The 22,791-nt window shown below is 37.3% G+C and overlaps 1 long non-coding RNA gene across 1 annotated transcript in view; it reads right to left on the reverse strand.

The window, feature by feature from the left end:
- The window catches only part of LOC135223874 (uncharacterized), a 194,872-nt gene that overhangs the window by 43,769 nt on the left and 128,312 nt on the right, over window positions 1-22,791 (reverse strand). Inside the window, exon 2 of the long non-coding RNA XR_010316606.1 lies at window positions 20,218-20,290. This is a non-coding gene — a long non-coding RNA (uncharacterized LOC135223874). The remainder of the gene's footprint in view (window positions 1-20,217; window positions 20,291-22,791) is intronic.

Below are 22,791 nucleotides of genomic sequence, written 5' to 3' on the forward strand. Positions count from 1 at the left end.
TCACAAAACTAATAAAAATAACACTATGTTCAGATTCCACAAACATCATATATATTACTAAGAATTATATGAGTGACCAGCTCAAATACAAATGTGAGTTACATTCCGTTAATGAAACAGTTTGTGCGAGAGACAGAGAGCTTTGAGAGAGAGAGAGAGAGAGAGATACTATCCCTCACGCCAGCGGCTAGGTCTCAAGATCAAATGAATTGTTCTCTATCCCCATAAGCGTATGGGCATATGAGGCGATTAGCATCTAGTTCAAGACAAAAACATATTATGTCAACTCTCTATGTTAAACATGAATAACATCATTGTAGGGAAGGTTCTCAAAGGACTCGATGCTGCCTGAGAGGTCCCTACGTATGTTTGCGCAGATAAAGAAATCAGCTGGCTCAGACATTCTCAAGGCGTGAATAACAACCTTCTCTGTTACTCTTTCTCTCTGTCTTACGTACGGTTTTCCTCTCTCCGCCTTATATATATTTAAAAATTAAAAGTTACTGCTTTCTTTAAATGTGGGAATCTGAACACAAAAACATACATTTCATAACATGATACACAGGTTCTGAGGTGAATTAACCATATTACCAAATTTATAATTGCAATTGCATTACAAAACTTACATTATATGAATATATATATATATATATATATATATATATATATATACTATATATATATATATATATATATATATCATACAATTTACGTTGTTTATGACCAGGTGTATAATTCACACCTTATTTCAACAGGTACAATGAATATTTTCCGAAAACGGACCCAAAAATGTTCTCCCCTATACTCGTGGGATCAAACTCGAGTCTTTCGCTAGTGGGATGCAAGCATAAACAGTATATATATATATATATATATATATATATATATATATTATATTATATATACACATATATATATATATATATATATATATATATATATATATATATATATATATATATATATATATATATATATATATATATATATATATATACTATGTGTGTGTGTATGTATATATAGTAGTACATATATGGGTAAAACTAACTAAAGTAACAACTTCGATTTCAAAATCAGAAAAAAAGTGTACATCAAAGGAAAAATAAAATATTAACGTCCAGTATTAACAAGCAAAGCTTACAAACAAGCAATTAGTTATATTAAGTGGCAGAAATATATATATAAAAAATAAAGTTCACCACTTTCAGGGGGAATATTTTTATTTCACCAACCTAAAGCAAACTGGTGAAAAATGTTGAAATTGTTTTTAATTTTGTTATCATTACATACAATATTATGAAACGTGATTTTTTAGTTATAGAGTGATGATGAGAAAAATTAAAATCAGAATGTAAGTTTCCCGAATAAAAGATACGACTGAAAGAAGAATGGTTCTGGATTTCCCATCTTTTGTTATGAACATATCTAAACTAAAAATATAGAAAACTGTTTTTAATTTATATCATTACGTTCATTACTATTAAACGGGACTCCGAAATTACAAAATAGAGAGACAATGGTAACACGAGAGAGAGAGAGAGAGAGAGAGAGAGAGAGAGAGAGAGAGAGAGAGAGAGAGAGAGAGAGAGAGTTTCCCGTGTAAAAGAGAAAAATGAAAGGCCAAAATGCTTCAGTTCAGGGGAGTTCCTGAAAATTGCCTCTGATCTCATTATGGAAGCGCTAAACTACTTACCTCCAAAACGGGCACCGAATTTCATCGAATTGGAAAGCTGTAACCGTCGTCGTAATAACAAGAGGGGGCAGCAATCAATCCCTTACATCTCTTTCCTATAGTCGTTCGTAAGGCTAAATGACTGAAGCTGCTGTCCTTTAGAAAAATGAACCCACGCAACTATTTTTATGTAGCAACATTTTTATTCGTTGTAGCAGGCTCTACTTTGAATTAAATTAGTCTTATCTCTTGTTTTTATTATTATTATATATTTTTTTTTTTTGGCTCTATCACAGTCCTCCAATTCGACCAGGTGGTATTTATATTATGGGGTTCCGGGTTGCATCCTGCCTCCTTAGGAGTCCATCACTTTTCTTTCTATGTGCGCCGTTTCTAGGATCACACTCTTCTGCATGAGTCCTGGAGCTACTTCAGCCTCTAGTTTTTCTAGATTCCTTTTCAGGGATCTTGGGATCGTGCCTAGTGCTCCTATGATTATGGGTACAATTTCCACTGGCATATCCCATATTCTTCTTATTTCTATTTTCAGATCTTGATACTTATCCATTTTTTCTCTCTCTTTCTCTTCAACTCTGGTGTCCCATGGTATTGCGACATCAATGAGTGATACTCTCTTCTTGACTTTGTCAATCAACGTCACGTCTGGTCTATTTGCACGTATCGCCCTATCTGCTCTGATACCATAGTCCCAGAGGATCTTTGCCTGATCGTTTTCTATCACTCCCTCAGGTTGGTGCTCGTACCACTTATTACTGCAAGGTAGCTGATGTTTCTTGCACAAGCTGCAGTGGAGGGCTTTTGCCACTGAATCATGCCTCTTTTTGTACTGGTTCTGTGCAAGTGCCGGGCATTCGCTTGCTATGTGGTTTATGGTTTCATTTTTCGTATTGCACTTCCTACATTTGGGAGAGATGTTATTTCCGTCTATCGTTCTTTGGGACATATCTGGTTCTTAGGGCCTGATCTTGTGCCGCTGTTATCATTCCTTCAGTTTCCTTCTTTAGCTCTCCCCTCTGTAGCCATTGCCATGTGTCATCGTTGGCCAGTTCTTTAGTCTGTCTCATGTATTGTCCGTGCATTGGTTTGTTGTGCCAGTCCTGTGTTCTGTTTGTCATTCTCCTGTCTCTGTATATTTCTGGGTCTTCGTCTACTTTTATTAGTCCTTCCCATGCACTCTTTAGCCACTCGTCTTCACTGGTTTTCAGATATTGCCCCCAGTGCTCTGTTCTCGATGTTGACGCAGTCCTCTATACTTAGTAGTCCTCTCCCTCCTTCCTTTCGTGTTATGTACAGTTTGTCCGTATTTGCTCTTGGGTGTAGTGCTTTGTGTATTGTCATATGTTTCCTGGTTTTCTGATCTATGCTGTGGAGTTCTGCCTTCGTCCATTCCACTATTCCTGCGCTGTATCTGATTACTGGCACTGCCCATGTGTTTATAGCTTTTATCATATTTCCGGCGTTGAGTTTTGACTTGAGTATCGCCTTGAGTCTCTGCATATATTCTTTCCTGATCGTGTCCTTCATCTCTTGGTGTTTTATATCCCTTCCTTCCATTATTCCCAGGTATTTGTATCCAGTCTCATCTATGTGTTTGATGTTGCTCCCATCTGGTAGCTTTATCCCTTCAGCTCTCGTTACTTTTCCTTTTTGTATGTTCACTAAGGCGCATTTTTCTATTCCAAACTCCATCCTGATGTCCCCAGATACAATCCTTACAGTCTGGATTAGGGTATATATTTCCTTGATGCTCTTACCATACAGCTTGATGTCGTCCATGAACATCAGATGGTTGATTCTGCTGCCTCTTTTCTTGAGTTGGTACCCGGCATCCACCTTCTGTAGTACTTTTGTCATGGGAATCATGGTTACTACGAAAAGTAGTGGGGACAGTGAGTCGCCCTGGAAGATCCCTCTCCTGATATTAACCTCTGCTAGTCTTATTCCAGAGCTTATAAGTATTGTATTCCAGTTGCGCATTGTATTTTTGAGGAAGCTGGTGGTGTTTTCCTTTGCCCGATATATTTTCAGGCATTCTATTAGCCATGTGTGTGGTATCATGTTGAAGGCTTTCTTATAGTCTATCCATGCCATGCTTAGGTTTGTTTTCCTTCTCCTACTGTTCTTCATTACCATTTTGTCTATCAGGAGCTGGTCTTTTGTGCCCCCACACTTCCTTCTGCAGCCTTTCTGTTGGTGGCAGATGGTGTTTGTCTCCTCTAGGTAGTTGTATAGCCTTTCACTGATGATACCTGTTAGTAACTTCCACATTATTGGTAGGCAGGTGATAGGCCTGTAGTTACTGACTATATTTCCCTTACTCTTGTCTTTTTGTACTAAGGATGTTCTTCCTGAAGTCATCCATTTGGGTGCATGGTGATTTGAGATACAATGCTGGAGTTGTTCTGCTATTCGTGGGTGTAGGGCCTTGAAGTTTGTGAGCCAGTATCCATGGACTTCATCGGGACCTGCGGCTTTCCAGTTTGGCATTTTCTTTAGTTGGTGTCTGACTGTCTGTCGTGATCTCTGTGAATCTTTGTTTTATTCTCCCTGTTTCTTCTTCCTTGACTTCCTGGAGCCATGTTGCATGTTTGTTGTGTGATACCGGATTGCTCCATATGTTTTCCCAGAATCTGTTACTTGGTTCGGCTTCAGGAATTTCTTGGTGGTTGTCTTCCCCTCTTAGTTGGCTGTATAGTCTTTTCTGGTTGGTTCCGAATAGTTTGTTCTGTTGGTATCCCTTATTCCTGTTGATGTACCGTTGGATCTTATGTGCTTTGGCCTTAAGCCTCTGTTTTACATCTTCTATTGTGTTGTTTAGTCCCCTCTCTTGTACTTTGTATTTCTCGTTGAGTTCCTCCCTTGTTTTCTTGCTTCTTAGTCTTTTTTCTGCCATCTCTTTCAGTGTACTCAAGTCAGATCTCATCACCATTATTTGCTTTTCCAGGCGCCTTTTCCAAGGAGGTTGCTGTTTTGGTTTCTGTTGGGTTGGTTGTGCTGGTGGTGTTGGTGTTCGAATCCCCATCAGTTGTTCTGCTACTAATCTTGCTCCTGCATATGCCAAGTTATTTGTTTCTGTGATACTGGTGGTGTGTATTATGCCCATTATTTCATTGACCTCACTTGTTTTCTGCCTTAATTTCTTGGTATTGTAGGCTTTCATGGAGGGGATCTTTGTTCTCTTTGTATCTGGCTCCATCCATTGTCTAATCTTTTCTACCCATTCCGTCCTCTCTGTTACTTCGTTGTTATTATTATTATTATTATTATTATTATTATTATTATTATTATTATTATTATTATTATTATTATTATTATATTACTTATTATTATTATTATTATTATTCTTTTACATCGGTATGTTGGAAGAATATGAGTCCATTAAACATAAAAGTACGCAGTTTTCGAAAAACAGGTTACTATTTTAACCTGAAAATCTAACTAAAATTTGATTTTGTTTTTAAAGCCGCAATATCCATAAGTAGTGATTAAGTGTCCGAGACGTTTTTCCATATATCATTGGGGTTTTGAAAAAAAAAAAAAAAATCTCCAAAACCACATAAAAAGGAACCAAAAATCCAAAAATGACGCGTTTATATGCCAAGATGTGATCTATCCACGTTTTTAAAAAAATTTTTTTATACTAGCTAAATGTCACGGGTTCGATTCAAGAAACGCAGAAAGCGGATTAGGCCAGTTCCGTTAAATCTCACTAAGCCTCTTTTTACCTAAGTAGGGAATTAAAGAACCTGGCAGCAATTCAAATGCCATGCCGGAAGAGCGCATGCGTCTAGCAACTTCATGCTAGAGACTTGAGACTGCTGAGATCTGTAAGACGAACAACTTTCGTTCTGATTTGATTTTATGAAATTTTGGCTATCGAGCAATTTCCCCATTCAACGCTTCAGACAGCGTCAAGAGGGAACTAGAGTGGATGGACAGCTAAGTAAAGAGTTCCAGAAAATATAGAGTACAAAGGATCTAAAATAAGAACCTAGAGAACCCCCCCCCCCCCCCCCCCCCCCGGTCGGACTAGGAATACATTGAGGAAATTAAGCAGGAAAAGAGGTCAACTGCTCAAAAAAGTGGGTGCAGGGCTAAAACACATTGGGAGCTGCCCATTCATGGAGAAGATGCGAATGGCAAAAATCAATATATAAGTACTTTTTCTAAATGTGGAACAACTGTGTACTCACTCTTTAAAATATGACGGTAATATACGAGATGGTCGAGGAGGAAGTTCCTACCACTAGGGCGTTACGTACAGTCCCGAAGTTCTGACCAAGGTACCTTCATTTTGTATACTTGAATGAATAAGGGTCAGGGGAGACTGTGACTGGCAAGGGTCGGACTTGGGCATATTCAACTATAGAGTTCATTACCCATAAACTACCGTTGTTAAATAGAGAAAAGCCAGATTTGAAAACATTGGATTTCATCGTGACGTGATCAACTTGTTAGCTGCTATCATGACAACTCGAAGTTAATTATTCAATTACTGTATCATAATACAATATTTACTATATAGAGACTTTCACATAATTCACGTAACATTTCTTGAGCTTTAATTACAAATATAGCAACAATTTATGATAAATTGATATGTACTGGTATTCAATTGTTAAATCGAAACCAAACGCTGACAATACAGGTCTCTATCTAATTCAAGCAACAGTGCGAGAGATAATACTTTTGAATGATGAACACAATGACGATAATTTAGCAATGGGCGATTATTTCAAATGCCAAATAAAATTTTAATGGCGAAATGATATTTTTCAACAGGCGCCTGGAGTCGCGGAAGGTCGAGGAATCCAAATGTTAACTATATAATGCATTGATATTCAAAATGGATACAATATTTTTTTTTGTTTTAGTATCATATGGCGATAAAGTCAGGAGAATTAATGTATCATGGTCTTCAACAATGATATACCCCTCAGTGCTGAATAACATTAATAAAGACGAATGGTCATCGATAGCCTACGCGGCGATTCACAAGGAAAAAGCGAAGAGCGACTGACTCGTAAGGGAAGGTCCTCAGGCCGCGCTCGCATCATATTGCCAGGCTCCGGCGAGGACCTCGGGCAGCGAGCACAATCTGATCGACTCATAGTATCATTGCAGCCGGAGGGAGGGAGCGGAGAGCAAATCTATTTTGAAAGAAACACATTTTTCCCGAGTTACTGTTGCATTGGCGACGGTCGGAGAACGTTATATCGATATTAATCGGCCGTTCATGACCCTGAGGTGTTTAGTCATGCGCTTTCGATTACAACCTTCAAAAAAGAGGAAATCTTTTTCTTTGAAGAAAATGCATCAAAGCCGAGCGGAAACTGGAGGCCATGACAATTTGCAGCCATTCCAATAAATCCAGTAGCTACAAAACGAATGTAGTGAAGAAAAAAATGGCAGTGGACGACAAATTGTGATTTGATTTCATTTTGAAAGCATATGGAACAGGAGAGAAAGGAGTCAAAGTGGAAATGATTGCGTGAAATATCAAAAGAAAGCGCGAGAGCAAACATCCAATTTTTACATGAGGCTGTATTTTCTCTGCCCCGACATTAAAAAAGAGGTGTCGCTCTCCCGGATGGGTTTTCTCGCCTTCACTCACTCTTTTGTCTTTCCTTGATTTCAGCTCACTCTCACTCTCACTCTCACTCTCAACTGGAGTCGTTGCTTCATCCGAGGATGTTTTGAATAAGAGAAAATATGTTTTCAGTCCGGAATAAAATAGCCTTAGACTGCAGTGGAAATATTTCTCGTCAAAGGAAGTCCTCTACTGCGTGTGATTGTTTTGCTTTGACTTCGATACTTACTAGTTTTCTTCCATTCTGCAATTCACCATCTGTTCTTTCCTCCAGGCAGCTAGGAGAGAATAAAATGCATATTTGCATGGCTGCAACTATGCTCAACTATGCTTGCATAACAGGGTCTCTAGCGAGTATGCATTAAATGCAACGTCCCCAACTTCATGAAAAATCGATCCACAATATTAAACTTGCTGACATATCATGAATATTTAAAGAAAATAATAAAAACTAACTCACTTTGGACAGCAAAACATATGTTAAGTATACACAAACACAACACCCATACCATCAAGAGAATTTGATGGACATGACTTACTGAACAAACTGTATGTTACAGAGAGCCATCTATGTCACTGTCACTGCGGCCGTCCCCCCCGCCCCCCTCCCCCAACCGTCCACAAATATTTTTCACTCTCAGTCAGGATATTTCCTTCACGTCATTTGCTTCACCATCATGGTTTTTATGGGTTATAATAAAAAATCTACCACAGTATCCATAGCATTTTTTCTGCATAAGAGTGTGAATACGGAGTTCTTTAAATTTCTTGGGAAAGTTTACAGTGCTTTTGATGGATCCTGCTGCTATTACTGAAGGCTTATTCTCAGCCTTACAGATACCACCGAGCACGATATAATTGACCCAAGTCTTCAGTAACCAATTTTCAGGCGGGGCCTACGGAAATTCTGCTACTTCCAAAAGGGAAGCGCCTCGCTCTCGCTCTTGAATAACGAAAGGATTTTCCTCGGGAAAAAAGAACAACAACAGAAAAGATAAAAGCCTAATAATATTGGTAAAACGGATGTATGCTTGAGGCAGCAAGAAAAATTTGCTCCAAATTTCGTAGCCTGAAGGACACTTCATAAAATAAAAGAAGAACTGTTAAAAAGAAACAAAAAAGCCGAAACCCTTTTGTGAAGAGAAAATTTCCAGGAAAATAAGACTATGTCAATGTTAAGAGATCACAGGCTTAAAAGCCGAAAAACGTGTCATGGGGGTATTAGAAACCGCGTTATTACGTCCACAGTGTTAGTTTCGAGCTGAGAATTCACAGATGTAGGCAATGACGTCCACCTCGTGGCCTATGTATGATTCCTTTTCATGAGGGAATGGAAGAAATAATTCTGTTCTGAAGTCCTTTATGTGTAACTACCACTGAGGAGGATATGTGCCATATTACAGACTCGTTCTTCAGAAATGGCTTCTCTGAAATTCATTTTCAATAGCCATCGTGGCTGCACCCAAGAGCTTTTGGGAGCACGATTTGAAATCACTGTTAAGACCAGAAAAAGTGATCCACTGTGTGAAGGTGTTCACAGCTGTGATGACAGTTCACAGTCTCCTCAACGTTAAACCTTGATTTTCACTGTGAAGGCACTTACTTTTGCAAGGTCCGACGCCGGAGATTATTCAATGTTAATTCAATTTAAAGTATGGACCTTTGCTTCAGTCTGTGCTCTTATGTGACTTGATTTTGGCCTAAAATATGTGAGAACTCATATTGTACCACTTTGAGGTAAGCGATTTCTCGAGATAACGTATTCCAGGTATTTCTTTCACGGCAGACTACTAATTAAACTTATAGAAAAGAATCCATCAATGGACTAAAATTCTCAGAATCAAAGTGTGTTTCACAAATTTGCTCTCGTAAAAATTACAGAGAAAAAAAAATGACTAAAAGTTTTCCATGTAAGGTTGAATTTAATATTTACACAATCAGTAAAGACGCTTTTAAAAAAAGAGAATTTACATGGAATTGATCTTATTTCCGTCTTCTGATATAAATATTTTATGAATAAATAGTTTCACTGCAGCACTTTTTCGGTGCAATAGTTTACACGTTTTAGTCCGTAGCAGTGGTACTTACAAGGTAAACTTGTTCTGGGGCATGAGTGGGATACTGATGTCCGAATGCCAATTGGAAATTGATTGGAATCTGAGAGGAGTTGGGCTCGTAACATGGACAAGTAGCATAAGTAGCTAGTAAGGCATTAAACAACCAAATGTCAAAAAAGTTTTAAAACTAATCAGATTGTTTTTTTTTCGTTTTTTTTTTTTTTTTTCTTTTGAGTAGATCTGGATGTAGCATCACTGAGAGAGAGAGAGAGAGAGAGAGAGAGAGAGAGAGAGAGAGAGAGAGAGAGAGAGAGAGAGAATGGTTCTTCATTCTGGAACACAATTTTATTTTCACAATGAGTCACAACTAAAGGATCCACACAACCTCTGACATTCGTTTCCCCGGCGATGGTACAACGCCACCGACTCCTCATTCATAAAAAATACTAGCATAATTCTTGTGAAAGTGCAGCCGTGTCTGAATTTTTTTAACAAGGAATTTGTATTCTTAAAACAAGAATTAATTTCTAACTACAACTGTAAGACAGAATTGTAGGAGGTTCAGATTAACTGACACCCGGTTACTCTGTTACAGCGATGGTATGAGGGATAGCAATACAGTGAAATCCTCAAATGACAGAAAGATAGGTAAAAATAACTCGACGTATTCTCTGGTATTAAACTGGTATTCCAATTATTTGTATCACTTTATAATATTTGTTGAATCTTGAATCTATTAAATTTGGTAGGACGAACACCAAGATATGTTACATGCCGTTGGTATATAACCCCTTAAAACATCCGTGGGGCATGGGGGGAGGGGAGGGTTCGCAAAGCTTACGGAAAACCGAAAGGGTAGCACCCACTAGGGAAAAATGCGTGAATGTAAATATATTATATATAGATTATATAAATATATATATATATAGATATATAAAACTATATATATATATATATTATATTTTTATAATAATAAAAAAAAAAATTGTTAAGTATATACATGTTGTGTTTAGGACAGAAACTGGCATAACACTTCTAAATGTATCAGTAGTATCTAAAAGCATACGAAAAATCCTTTTTGTAAAGAGGGAAGAATTCTTATTTGTAAAAAGTTGTTGAGTGCTACAAGAAAGGGACTGATATTTGAATAATATATATACAAATATACATATATACTATACATATTATATACATGCATGTATAAAAGTATGTATGTAGTAGTATATATATATAGTATATATATATATATATATATATATATATATATATATATATATATATATATATAATATTCAATTAGCTGCTCTTTTTGCAAATAAGAATTCTTCCTCCTTTACAAAACTTCAATAAAGATTCTTCTCAATTTAACTTAATCCCATCTAATCCTTATCTACACTGATGTCAAAACTAGTACATTTTTTAAGCAACAGCGTGAAAAAAAAATGGAGCTACGATAATAACAAGACAAATTTCCTATCTTAGTTCTTATGTTCTTAACAATGATTTTTCATAACTTACAGAACTTTATTTTATAGAGAAGTTACTATGAAATTCGCTGATATCATCATAAGAAATGAAGGTATATTCTATGGCTTAGAACGAATGGTGGTAGAATCTGAGGAAACGGAAGGAAGAGAGTTCCAAAGCTATACTTTTAGTTTCCAACAATAAGAAGGCATTTATTAATTTCCTAGGCAGTATATTCTAAATAAGAAAAACTAAACCCTTGTTACGTACGCTATGCTAGCGAGATGCTTGAAGTGCGAGTAGTTTTATCGAGAGGCGTGCTAAACGCAACATTCTAACGTAGAATGTTTCAAGAAAATGCGCTTATTTGATGACTTGATTGAATACAGTTACTGTACAGTAACTAATTCGTGATGAATAAACAGTGTCCAAAGGATATTGCTTTAAATTCTTTTTCAATTACAATAAAAGAAACAACAAAAGCGTTACCACATCTCTTGTCACCTATCTCAGGTCAAGAATAGGCATTTAATGATAATTTACCTGTGCTATTAAGAAAAAAAATCCTTTGTCGGACAACATGGATGGCTAAAGGTCATTACTCAGATTCCTTCGAAATCAAACGCTAGAAAAATCAAGGAGGCTCTTTTATTAAGACACAAAAGTGAGCAAAGACACAGTTGAGCGAATCTGCAAAGAAGCGCGAGATTTCGGGAAGGTACTGTAGATGAACTTAACAAATGCGACGCACAGTTCTCAAGTTCTACGAGCGAAAGAAAAACTCAGACCATCGACAGACTTGCCGGGAAAGAAAGAGGAAATCGGATGTACAGGTGCCGAGAATCATGAAGGAGAACCGTGCATGAAATCAGCTTTCGGTTTCCAAAAGTCAACGGGAGGCAGCTTTTAATGAAACGACAGCATGTGCAGTTTACTCGAAAGAGGTTATCTTCCCAGTCCTTGTGACTTTAGGATGATGATCCATAAAAGAGATTAAGGGAACGACGAACCATTCGACGAATGTAAAGACGTGGCAACGCACAGTTTCGGCTGATCAAACCTCAATCTTTGTGGTGAAACAGATTTAGTATAGTTTGGGATCTGAAGGAGCTCCTTTTTGTTTATTCTGGTCGACAGTTATTGTCTTCACATTTTTCTGTTAGCTACTGTCCTCGTGTCTCCCACGACAATATTCTCACAAGTTTTCAATTTGATTCATATGCAAGACCTTAATCACGGACTCTTTGAAATAATTACACAGAAGTGAAAGTAGTTAATGAATAAATATCCCCCTTGTGCAACGTAATGGCCACAATGATTTCTTTACTGAATTATGAAAAAAAGGAAAAAGGGAATTTATTCCCAAGATTTTCTTTAAACGTTATGGGAGTTTCATCTTTACCCGAGTTGTTTTTGGCTAAGGAAATGAAATGGAATATTTACACTTGTAGATTCTAAACACACGCACACACATACTCTCTCTCTCTCTCTCTCTCTCTCTCTCTCGATTCTCTCTCTCTCTCTCTGTCTTATCTCTATATATATATTATATAACATGTATATATATACATCATTATATATAATATATACATATATATATATATAATATATAATATATGTATCTATATATATATAGGCTCGCTGGCATAGTGGTTAGTGTCGTGGAATGCCACTCAGATGTCGCGGTTCGCGTTCTCCCCCAAACGATGAAAAATCACTACTCTGTATCATTATCAGTTAACGCTGCAATGTAGGGTCTGCGGTGGGAGGAGGTTGAAACCAGCAATCTTTGGAAGCTTGAATTTCAAGTCAATGGCCCCTGTATGCTTGTTAAGTTATATATATATATATATATATATATATATATATATATATATATATATATATATATATCATGTTTCCTATTATGCAATTACGGAAATGTATACCTTTTTGTTTCAGACGATATTTTCCGCAATGGTTTTGCATGCACTCGGTCGTGAGTTTTTTTTTTTTTTTTTTTTTCAATACGTGTTATAAAAGGTGGGATTAACGGTAGATCCCTGGTGGCTCAAAAATAAATTAACATTAGGATTTAAATTCTTGGTTCACGCATGGCTATGATCAGTAATGGATTGTCATGTGATACGGTAGATAACAATAAGGGAAAATTTTAAAGACATGCTTTCCGTATTTTACAAATAACATCCATGTTCGCACAATTTCAATCGCAGTCTTATGGAACAGAACATCTCCGAATACTAAATCTGGAAGAGAGAGAGAGAGAGAGAGAGAGAGAGAGAGAGAGAGAGAGAGAGAGATGAAAGGTGATAGGGATGCTTGTTTTTGCTGGCCTGCTGTCGATGAATATCGCACAACCTGACGCGGAAAACTGAGATTGAACATGACAGACTAAATCACAGAGCATGATGCTAAGGTCGCAGAGCATTTATAAGCAGGAGTCCCCAATAGCATCGCCAACACGATCAGCACAAACAGCAGGAGCAGGAGCAGTAGGAGCGTGGGTGCCTGCCTCATACGCTATGCAGGAGTGTTTGTGTGAGAGGAGGGAGGGCGGGAGGGAGGGAGGGAGGGAAGGAGGGGCGCCCCAGGCGACTCCAAGCCTAGCATACACGGCCCCGTCTCTTCAAAACTCCATTCGGAATCGGCGTCTGACGCCCGATCTGGCTTTTGCTCTGCATCCTCCGGCCCAGCGATGCATTTAGCGGCCGTGTGGATCGGAATCCTTCGGCAAAAGCGGAGCAAAACACGACACGACGACAAAAATGCGAACAATCTCCAACATGTGGCAGTCTTGCCCGCCCGGGGCCATGCCCCCAACGAGCTGCGCGCAGCAAGTGTTGCAACTTCTGCCACAAAAGTGCCACAAAACTCGCTCGCAGTCGTCGTGTCTCGTCAATGTGGCACCCAAATACCAATGAAATGTCCCATACAGATGTGTCGTGAAAGAGCTAAAATGTGAAATCAAAGAGTAAGGAGGGTAATAAATACGAGAGGAGGTCGGCCAAAGGCGTGTAGTACCTGAGTGTATTATATAGCCTGGGGCAATGGTGAGTTCCCGCACCCTTCATCCCTTGCCTCTCTCTCTCTCTCTCTCTCTCTCTCTCTCTCTCTCTCTCTCTTCAGGGTAATGTTTGTCTATTTATCATTCCGCCCAACGGACCCGGAAACTAAGAAAATACCTTCAATACGAGGAATCTGTTTGTAAACAAACAGGCGGATACGACTTGCTAATTGTTAAAAGGTAAGTTGAAATAATATATAAATATAATTCAAGAATAAGCAGTGCAGTAAAAATTAACACTAAAGAGTAAATGTTAACCATGCAAACTGGAACATAAAATAGTAAACTACTTCGTTGCCGATACGACTTGCTAAGCAAAGAAGCACGAACAGTAAGAAGTTTAAATCAATTTGATATTTATAGCTGAACAGTAAGACGTAAAGCATAAGCCACAAGAAATACTCTCACAAAATAACTCTGCCGCGTAATTACGAAAACAAAATAACGTCGTCATTCAATCTATTATTAAACCCGGTTTCGCAAACACTCTACCGTTCGCCGAGACTCCAAGTTACCCGAGAATGATTTAGAAAGCAAATGTAGTACCTATGCTGCCTGGCCCATATCGCACCACAGAATCTGCCTCGCAGACACCGAGTCGGGGATGTCGGGGAAAGGGGATTATTGGAAGTTTCGCTTTGTATTAGACGGAAGGAACATTTTAAAGCAACAACTACTATTTTCAAAGCATTCGCACCAATATGGTCAACCGAGGAGGGCAACAGCGCAGAAGGAGAGCGATATTAAACGCGAAAGAACCTGTTATTCTACCCCTTAAAACAGTTTACTATAAGAGTAAGAAAAAAGGAAAAACAGAATCAGTAGGGATTTTCGAAGTTTTTTGTAGATGGGCTGTCGTCAATGAACTGTGTATTCAAAAGAAGACTACCATTTTCCACATCGTAAATATGAAGAGATGTGGTCTCAAGGGCGTTAGGAAGCCACCTGAGAGCAATTATCGTATCATTAGTGTTAAAGGCTTGTTTCTTCTTGATGGTCTTTCTCATTGCGACGTGTACTCAATAACATGTGCTAAATAATCGTTACCAATTGCAAATAGGTGTCCTTACCTCATATTATATTGGCCCTATTACTATTATTATTACTACTAAAGTTTTTTTTCGTTTCGTTTTACTTAAGTATTTCTTACTGTATCTACTGTAACTTTTATGTTTTTGTACATAACAGTGAGCTTAAATAATTTATCATTATTATCATAATTATTATTGTGAAGATCCCCATGACCCAAGCATTCAAATATGGTGATAATGACAATTTACTTCCCACAGACATGTAACTCGTCTTTAATAGAGTTAAATCTTCCACCGAACTGCCTGCCAGGCCGTTCCAAAAACTACGCAACAGATTCCAACAGCGAAAGGCCTCCAGCAGGTACCTCAAGGACATGGAGCAGTTACAAGGAACCATGAGCTAATTTGTATCTCAGTCCATGTCTGTCGGGACTCGGGCCGTTTTATTGATATTCGATGAAAATTCATGAACTCAAAAAATGCCTCGAGTATTCTTTCGCAATAATGACTTAGTAGTTACACAACAACAGATATTTTATTTCCTAACATCATTCAATAAGAATTTATTTAAACGATTTTTTTCCTCGATCCCGTCTAAATATCCGCTTGCTATATAGTATATAACTTTTACAAGATATTTCTTCCCTCAGAAGCCTTGGACTGGGAATGTGCCTGTCAATCTTCTGACACAAGTATCTCTGTCTCTCGGAATCACTATTATTTAGGCCTTAGCGGCAGCCAAAAGGCTACTTGATGGCCATAAATCATAAATATCTTCTCTAACTGTCAATTAAAACATGGATATATTACACACAAAAGTAATTTGATGCTGACATCCATACTAACATACAAGACGGTTTGCATTATCAAAGTCGCTTAATGGCAAAAGTAAGCGCATCGCACAGTACAGGTGAGGTTAAACTTTTGAGAGCTTAAAAAAAAAAAAAAAAAAAAAAAAAAAAAAAAAAAACCCTTCTCGTCGGAAGACGGATTACCGTCTTCTGTTCATTGAATATGAGGCTTCTCGATGACCGGAGACAACAAAAACCCTCTCTCTCTCTCTCTCTCTCATCTCTCTCTCTCTCTCTTCTCTCTCACATATATATATATAAGCGAATACCACAGGAAAATGACAGGCAGAAATCCAAGCGCTTTCGTCTTTACTAAGACATTTAGTAAAGACGAAAGCGCTCGGATTTCTACCTATCATTTTCCTGTGGTATTCGCTTATTTAATGAAGCCACGTGCATCTACTGTGATTGTTTAAGCATATATATATATATATATATATATATATATATATATATATATATATATATATATATATATACTATATATGAACAAAATATTAATAAATATAAATATAATACCGAAATTCATCAGCTCCATTCCTTGAAAATTAAAAATAGCATAACATGAAGAAGGGTCATTCAAAATAGATAGGAAATATTTTCAGCATCTAAAGAATGAAATAAAATATTACTCACTAAGATCACTCAGAAGCTGACATACTTCAGCGAATAACACGCGACAGTTAAGTGAACTTATAATAATAATAAATAATAATAATTATAAAGAGCAAGAGAATTTCCATGCTGACAAACAGTCAATTCTTTCATGTCACCTTTTTCCAGATCAGACCTGCCAGTCTCGAGGTACTTAAAGGGCACGCTCACAAAATACACAGATGGGTACGGGTAAAAGCATTATGCCCGAAAACGATGCCTTTCAACGTCGTTGGGAAATTAATAAGTATTCCTCGATTCTTTTGATGGAATGAACGGCTAACAGAGTCAAGAATCCTCTCCCCAATGAAGCAGGGACTACAAATGTCAAACGTCTTCCCTCATCATCTGATTCATGCTAAGTGAAAAGACGAGCATTAACATTTAAAATCATACGTCACATTCCAAAGATTACAATTGGAAAATTAATTTCCGTGTGAGTGTGGGTGTGTGTGTCTGTGTGTTGATTGTACTTCGGCATATAGTAGCATGTTTACATGATAATGTAATATTCTACATCAATTTAACGACTTTACTCCGTGTTCTTATTCATATCCCAAATGATTTGGTTTGAAGAAAAGGTCCTGTCATTTGTAATTTTTGGTCGTTCAGTGATCGCAGTCAATTATATACCTTTAACGGCGTCATTAATTCCTTCTGACAACGAGCGAAATCCAAATCTCCGTTGCAACAGAATATTGGAAATGAAACTGAGAAAGCGTTGAGAGGATGTGATTTGTTTACGAGGCCATTCGTGCATACATACCAACATAAATGCATGTAGGCCGTAAAGACAAACAAATGCCCCGTACCTATGCAGGACATAAATACATTCGTGAATACATAATACAGTAAATAGCATGGCAATTTTCAGTTCTCTTCAATTCATTACATGTGCAAGAAGCTGTAACTCCAAAGCAAGCCTCGGAAAAATGTCCCACAGCACGCAGTCAATCTTGGATAAACAATGAACCATGTAAAGATTGCTTATAAAAACATTTATGAACGCGCAAAGACCTTAGGTCAGGACTGGGGACAAATTAATTCACTAATGAGATGTTTCCATCATTAACTAAGAAATACAACGACGACAAATCATTGCACATACATGCTCCTAGGGTAGAATAAGTAAGGGAACCTTTAGAGAGAGAGAGAGAGAGAGAGAGAGAGAGAGAGAGAGAGAGAGAGAGAGAGAGAGAGAGAGAGAGAGAGAGAGAGAGAGAGTTTTCTGTGATTTGAAATATGTCACACAGGTAAGAAGAAAAACTTCTTGATACCTAAATTAATCTAAACCATTAGAAGAACTCATAAACTTGAGTATACGGAAAGAGAGAGAGAGAGAGAGAGAGAGAGAGAGAGAGAGAGAGAGAGAGAGAGAGGAAAGAAAAAAAATAAGTGGACTGCTGGTGCGGGTGAAAGCGTGGGAGCCTAAAACTGGAATAAGCATTACTTGCAACGTGAAGTTCTCGCTGCAACGGGGTTTGCTTTCATTAACAAAAAAAAAAAAAAAAAAAAAAAAAAAAAAAAAAAAAAAAAAAAAAAAAAAAAAGAGAACATCATCTTTAATCTAATGTCGTGTTCGTAACGTTAAAAAATTAGAATACTCACACTTTGAATGGCTATCAGCAATTCACACATCACAAGTACGTTAGTTACTTTTATATATATTTACAATGGCCTGTAGTTCTGATGTGCCGCAGCCCAAAGCAGGGCCCAGCCTAGTGAAGGGTTGTGAACCCACTTGGCGAAGAAATTTCCTGCTAAAGCCAATGGCAACAACAGTTGTCAGGCCCACCTACAAGCTGTGAAATGCTACCGTTTTGCTAGTAAGTGGTACATTTCTACCTTCCTTAGTAAGTGGTGAAGATTTGGGATGCATTTCTTATACACCTCAAGGCAGAGGGATGGCTGCTGAAAGGCAGTGGACCCCTTGGGGATAGAAAATGTGTTTTGAATGGCAAACGAACCTTTTCACATGAAATGAATGGCAATCACAATCTTAATTTTGTAGAATACTGGGAAATAATCGCATTCTCATACCCCGAGGGCATTGGAGGAATAGCTGCATATCTTATGTTTATTTGGAACATAAAAAGTAATACGGTGATGATGTGTCTTGATGTTTTGGGACCTAGTAAACAAATATGAAAACACATGTCGAGTCGAGGATTGGGAAAGATAAAAGGTGGCTGTGTCTGGGGTAGCTTAACAGTGTATAATCAGTAAAAGCATTCTTTGTGTGGTGTCTGTAAGACCCTGGAGATGGGTAAAGAATACAAATCGCTTACTTTATAAATTGTAGTGGTGATAATGGGTATAATGGGAGAAAATAGGGGACGGTTAGTTTCAATCTGGGCCTTACTCGATTTGCTGAACATTAAAGCGTGGCTGTGCTAGGTAAACTGAACACAAAGTTGAATGGATGAGAAAGAGATGACGTTGTGGGGAGATAAGGAGCACCTAGCAAAAATGAAGCATAAGTTTATATGTGATAGAAAATTTACTGACCTTGAAATTATTCATCTTGAAGAGGTATTTAGCAAACATAGTTATAATTCTGAATTTATAAATAAAGTATTACCCAAAGAAAAACCTACAGTGGAATAAAAAATAAACAACTCGGGAGCATTACACGATGATCACCAACTTTTAGGGTTGACGAACATCTTATAATTGTCCTGACATATGACAAAACCATACTGTGATTACCTGCAGCTGACTTTGAAAAAATAAGTCGTTTTATACTGTTCCAAAGATATTAGCTAGATCTGCAAAATTAGTTGCAAATAAACAATGTATTTATAAGTTACTATGCAGATCATGTGAAATATTTACACTGGTAAATCTATTTATTTTGAATAAAGAAGAAAAGATGTCATTTGATATGAAAAGAACGCTGTTTTTAAAGACATTTTCCGTTTTTAAACACATATCATAGGAAATCATCCAAAATACGTTTATAAAACGGCAAATTGGTAATAATGCAAAATATACACACGTACACATACAGACACACAAACATGTTGAAACTATCTTAATTCAAAACTATAGATTTTTTTAACCTTTGTCATAGCAACTTTGAATAAAATTTTCTTTTGAGTAAAATTGTCAAGTAAAATTTAATAAGTTTAGTGAAGTTGTTAAAAGATGTAAATAAACACCCCGAATGTTTTGGTCATTTTAGTTGTTAAGACTACAATGGTAATTCTGTAGTTTTCTATATTCTTATACAAACCTTTATGCACCTATTTTTGAAATTCTATTGGCTGTGTTCTGAGGAGGAGGGGAAATGGTCTTTCGAAAACTAAATGAATTTAATTGTCGTGCCTAGTGGCTTTTATCAAATGTAGTACAAAGTTATGGAATAGATGAGTAAAGGGTCATAACTAAACCACATGTATGGTGGTCGCAAATGATACAGTACTGAATGGGATAGCAAAGTGAAACTGCTGAGTTTGAAAGCAAGTATAAGGATATTAAGGTATATGGGAACCAAGATGATGTAGCAGTGAATGTCAGTATATGCGGGGTGAGAATGGAAACAGGTTTATTTAAAAAAAAAAATCTTTTTTAAGTATTTCAGGCGATGGTAGGATGAAGGAAAATGTGAGTCGCAGAGCAGATGAGGCGAGTACACTGGTAGGAAGCCTTCTGTATGTCTGTGCGAAGCGCTTGTAGAAGTTTTCTGCATGCAGGGTTCATTCACGATTCCGCAATTTGAGGGTGAATAAGGCATGAAACCCCTATTAGGGGAAACGGCTTAATGCTGAAAAAACATACATACATACATACAAGTAGAAACGTTCTTACCTTCTCAAGTACATGCCTACATCAAAGAGAATCCACGATATCCACTCCTCAACCGCGCAACGACTCCTCCGCCCTGGAAAAAAAGAAAGAAAAAAAAAATGTCGATACGAGGGAAAGAAAGGAGGGCCTAAAAGTCTCTAAGCAACAAAGGTAATTTATTCCAAGCTTTAGAACAATTATCTTCACAAAGAACGATATAACTCGAGATCCCTAATGGCCAAAGGTAACAAATTACATGAAGTGTCCAATATAGGCTCTAGTGCCATTTCTCATTTGCCGGGAAAACAGAAAAAAAGAAAAGTAAGAAGAAAGACAAGGCAGATCGTTGGTCCTATTTATATGTTAATGCGACGTTCGGCAGCATCGGAGGAGGGCAGAGAAAATACCTGAAATATCAGGAGCAATATTACCCTAATCTCCCCTAAAGGCTAAAATATCTAGAACAAGATCACCCGATTCTTCCTCAAAAGTTAAAATGTCTAGGGCAAGATTATCCTACTCTTACCCTGAAGGTTAAAGAATCAAGAACAATATTATTCTAATCTCTGAAGGTTAAAATATAAAAAACAATTTTTTTCCTAATCGTTCCCCCGAACTTTGGTTAACAGGTAACAAACTATTATTCACTACATATGATCGGTACCTTGAACAAATCAATTAAGGCTTTATTATTCACGTCAATAAAAAATATGTTTTCGTTTTAAAGAATCAACACAAATCAATACTTGATATTCGAAAAAAAATATCCCACATTCTACGTCAGGAAAGAAAGCCGAGCCATGAATTACTGAAAATGTAGTATGATAACATGAATCAATCTTCAGTAACAATATGTCCCTTCTTTATGACAACTACGTATGCTATTCCCCATTCTCTCTCTCTCTCTCTCTCTCTCTCTCTCTCTCTCTCTCTCTCTCTCTCCCAATTACATGTTCAAATCTCTATGCAACGCAATGGTTACCATGAAAAGGAAAATATGTTTAACACTGAACTAACGTGATTTTTCACGCTTCTGGCTATAATGAACCACAACAAAATATATTCAACATAATAATTTTATAGTGTTGCGATATAAGAAAAAAGAAAAAGGAACGAAGATGCTCTAAACACCATAAAAGGGGTTTGTAAAGACAGACACTTTAAAAACATAAAATACAGAGGTTTAACATACAAGGCCGTTGCAGGTACATACTAGGTGAAACAATTACGCAAACGAAAGAGACTTAAAAAAAACCACTACGCTTAACAAAAAAAGAATAAAATAAAAAAAGACTGTCAATCCCATCGAAGGACTGTAAGCTTAGTTTCACATCAACCGTTACCTCACTGAAGCTGGCCTTGATGCTCCAACGATATATTAGTACACAGCTAACGCTGCAAGTGTTACCCCCATCCCCCAACCCCCATCAAAAACTACGAAATCAGAAACCAATGGTTACGGATTCCGACCTTCAATAGCAACTTTCGTACAAGAGCAGGTCTCTTCATTTTTTTTCTCAGTTGATACCCGACTCCATATAGGGATACATTAATGGATAGGCATCCACATTAATGTTAAATATCACAATAGATACATACCAGTGAATAGTTATCTATAATTTTTTTTCCTACGGAAAAGTACTTCTTCCTTGCCGCCCCAAGTTAAATACTGTGTAGGGTGCCCGAAATGTCTAGAACCATAAAAGAGAAATCTTCATCTCTCTCTCCCTCTCTCTCTGGCGCCAGAATTTTCGAACACTCGCAGGCTCGCACATCAAATAACATCGGAAAAAAATGATCATGCATTACATGAGCACATTGAGAATTTGCATTCATCACTATATTAGATAGTGATTAGATACAGTTACAACGGTCCTTTTGTTTAATAAAGTTATTAAGTAATTGGACAGCTTTATCAAACAACTTCATTTGCAAGACAAACTTTAATGACTCATCTCAAGTTGTTTAAATAAATCACTTGATTACCACCCCTCCAAATCCCTGTCTAACATAAGCAGCAAATAACGCAAATTAACGTTAAACAATATTTACCGAAGAGGGACATTTCTCGGTAGCCGTTAGAAAATTACGGTTTACTCCATTATTCAATAAATTTCTGAACAAAACATGCGCCACTCAAGCGATTGTTATTAAATACGCGTAAAACTCAAAATCTTATATAACCGCTCATAGACAGAAATACCCGTTTTATATGGCATATACTATATCATTACTGCTATGTGAATGATTATTTATGCCGCATAAGATATATCTGTTCGAAATTACGGTCAAAATCAATATATCTTTACAAAATAATTGAAGACTGACATTTTGATGCAGCAGGTAAGTTAGAAACGCATATTAATCTCTCGAGGGTCCTCGGAGTCACTGGGTAATTATACAAAATTGAAGGCTGGGGTTTAGATGTAGATGGCAGAAGCTACAGCAGCCCTTATCCTTTGCTGTCGTGGTTTATACTGTTCCTGAAGTATGTGGTTCCATCTAACTGGTGAATAGACACAATATAACAACTGCAAGTTTCCACAGTTCTTCCCTGGGCATGCGCGTCAAAGGCTTCAGCGGGAGAGTCGCTCG

The sequence above is a fragment of the Macrobrachium nipponense genome, chromosome 20 (genome assembly GCF_015104395.2).
Source record: "Macrobrachium nipponense isolate FS-2020 chromosome 20, ASM1510439v2, whole genome shotgun sequence".
NCBI classification, from domain to species: domain Eukaryota; kingdom Metazoa; phylum Arthropoda; class Malacostraca; order Decapoda; family Palaemonidae; genus Macrobrachium; species Macrobrachium nipponense.